The sequence below is a fragment of the Crinia signifera genome, chromosome 7, assembly GCF_055691185.1.
Source record: "Crinia signifera chromosome 7, ASM5569118v1, whole genome shotgun sequence".
NCBI classification, from domain to species: domain Eukaryota; kingdom Metazoa; phylum Chordata; class Amphibia; order Anura; family Myobatrachidae; genus Crinia; species Crinia signifera.
The window spans coordinates 14,930,311-14,933,662 of NC_139223.1; the positions used below are offsets into that span (position 1 = coordinate 14,930,311).

Genomic DNA, 3,352 nt, shown 5'->3' on the forward strand with positions numbered 1-3,352 from the left:
AGGATGGTGCCTGGGAAAGGGTTATGTGTACGCAGGTGGATGGTGCCGGGGAGGGTTACTTGTAGGCAGGAGGATGGTGCCTAGGGAGGGTTGTAGGCAGGGGGATGGTGCATCACGCAGCCGGCGGATCCTCCTGCACCGGAGATTCTGAAGGCCAAGCCACTGAACACCATACACGGTGAGGGAGCGTTATATATATATATATATATATATATATATATATATATATATATATATATATATATATATATATATATATATTTAGCCAGTACGCATTCGGAAAGGGGTGTGTGGACACGCCCCCTTTATCAACGGACACGCCTCCTTTACCATTGGCAACGCCCCCTTTCAGAATGTGTATCGATTTCTAACATGAAAATGTTGGAGGGTATGTATATGTATATATATATATATATATATATATATATATATATATATATATATATATATATATATATATATATATATATATATATATACATATATATATATACACACACATACACACATTATATATATATATATATATATATATATATATATACATACATACATACAAACATATACATATACATATATACTACACACACACACACACACACAAATTAAATAGATTAACGGAACAAGGTTAATGAAGTATTAAGATCTGAGAAACTCCAGTTTCCCCATCTGTAAACAAAGACGGTCTGTTTCCCGGCCTAGTAGGTGTAGAGTCCTACACAAGCTCATCGTGGCGGCTTCGGCAAGAGGCCAAATAGTGGCAGGTGCTGTAGAGTCCAAACATGACACATACCAGAGACAGGAATATGGAGAGACTGCCCAGAAGGTACAGGGACATCTGCTTCTCCGCTGGGAACCTCACCAGGCAGGAGAAGGGCCCCGGACACAGCTCCGTGGAGCAGACATAGAAGTCGTTGGAAACTAGGGGTAGATGCCACCAAAAGAGTATGTACAGGAACATGAGCTCTCCCATCAGCCGCATGAGGATACAGAACAGGTAGAGAACAAGTAAGGTCCTCTGGTGATGAAAGTCCAGCACCAAATCCTTGCGAGCCAAATCCGAAGACCACGTCCCGGACAGGGGTACGTCGGGCGGTCAGCTTTCTGTTTCATGGCAGCCTTGGTGAGATTGTGCCGGAGCTGTGCGGTGAAGAGCTCCATGATGAGAACAGAGACGACAAAGAAGACATAGGCGCTGTTCCACAAGGACACGACCGGCACATTAAAGTGGTCGCTGAAGCAAGACTTCCGGCAGAACTCTGAGGTTCCATTGCCACGGCAGTCGAAATCTAGATCCAGTTTACCCCAGGGTATCTCGGACACGTATAGAGCAAGCAGACGGACCACAGCAAAACCAACCACATTGTCCTCCCGGCATAATCTGTGGTGGCCTCTACAGCCGTACGGAGGATAGGGATGAGACCGGTGACCATCGCCATCTAGGAGAGAGGAAAAGTATTCATGTTGTCCACATTGAGCTTAGCACTGATGTGTTCCACTAATATGATGGTGCATGGATCAGCCGCATATCCCCAACCATTACAAAGACAATGCGGGATCTACGGATGCGTTTCGTCAGATGTCTGGCCACTTCATCAGAACCGAGGAATGGCTTGTGTGCGCTTATGGAGGTAATGGCCTGCACGATTTCTAATGTAGGTTTTGGGGGTCATCAATTTAAAGTTTTACCCCTGGAAACTTTTTGTCCCTTGAAATGCCCGTATTTGTAATACTGTGCACCACAACCCTGCTTACTCTGTAGAAGACATTAGTTGCCCTGAGTACTTGGGCGAGAGAATGTTTGTTCAAATACAACTCGCAGTATGCAAAGATTGGATAGCAGACACCTTAGTACAGCGGTGAGAACACAGCCTGAAGTGCTGTATATACACACACAGCAGAGTGCCATAGAATGCATTGCTCTGGGCTCTGTCTCTAGGGGTGTACACATGGAGCAAAATTTGTGCTATTTTCTAAGCAATCTGACTAGATTGCATAGAAAGTAAGCACAGATCTCTCCGTGTGTATGCTCCAAGAGATTAAATATCTCTTGCTAACTAAGTCAGTGATGCAGTCAAAATCTAGTCAGATTGCTTAGCAAATTACTGCAAATCTCTCTGTGTGTACAGAATGAGAGATACAGATCGCAATCTCTCATTCTGAACCACTACTGGGACTTTTTTTGCTTTAGCAAACATTGCTTAGCACAAATCTCTGCGTGTGTATGTGCTCTCCATGGGAGATCTTGACACCAGCAAAATTGCTTAGCACAGATCTCTACGTGTGTATGCCCCTTTACCCCTGATGTCCGATCTCACCATCAATCACATAGAAATAGGTCACATCACACGGACTCACCTTGTCTGATTATGGAAACAGTGAATGGAAGCGTCTTTATCAGAGAGATTCTTCAGCCAAATCCCAGCACACGGTGACTGTCAGCTCTGTGGGTTAGGATGGCAGAAGTATCAGCGAGCAATGATGATGTATGACGACACCAGGTAGAGGCTGTGGGTTAGATTGTTAGCTCCTTGGGTCAGGATATTGATGAATGGTCAGTTTCAGTACGTAAGCTCCATCCAGGAGAGTGTTCCAGCAGGTCCAATACCAAGCAATCAGATGAAATGTCAGCTCTGCGGGTCAGGGTCTGATGGCATGGGACTTCTGTAGGATAGCGTCCTGTGGCTAGGATGGGACAGCACAGCTTCTCCTGCTGATTAGAGTGTCAGCTCTGTGGGTTAGGGCTGCATAAAATGCACTGTATGTAGAATTTCTGCTTGCGGCTTCCCTGTATGAGCTGTGTGAGGGGGAGGACGCTCTGCCTCGTATACAGGAAAAATGTTGTATTTCCAGTTCCGCACATTAACCCACTGTGCTTTATAGACATCACGCAGCATGAAGGCTGTCTACCTGTCAGTCTCAGCACACCTATCTTACAGGTAGCGCTCACCTTTCCGTGGCCACGTCATCCACGTTATAGTTAAATCCACCCGATACCATGAGACAGGTAGGAGCTGCGTAGGGTTCTTACATATTTCCATCAGGGACCCCACCCTTGTCCCATGCAGCACACTGGGATACCTGGTCACTGGAGAGATACTGGGGGAGATCAGGTTACCTGTGCCGGCCTCTGCACACCTGGAAACAGGATCACCTGTGTTATGTAGGTGGTTACACTGGAAGGTGATGTCAGCAGAGATCTCTGCAGGTGTGTGCACTCATTGTCCAGCGCAGGTACTGGCAGTATGTACTGGCGGGGTGTAAGGTATACCGCTGTGTACTGGCAGTATGTACTGGCTGGGTGTCAGGTATACCGCTGTGTACTGGGTGTCAGGTATAGCGCTGTGCACTA

The 3,352-nt window shown here is 46.2% G+C and overlaps 1 pseudogene; it reads right to left on the minus strand.

The window, feature by feature from the left end:
- Positions 1-588: 588 nt before the first annotated feature.
- On the minus strand, positions 589-1,439 carry LOC146021374 (gap junction beta-3 protein-like; annotated as a pseudogene).
- Between the last annotated feature and the right edge of the window lie 1,913 nt (positions 1,440-3,352).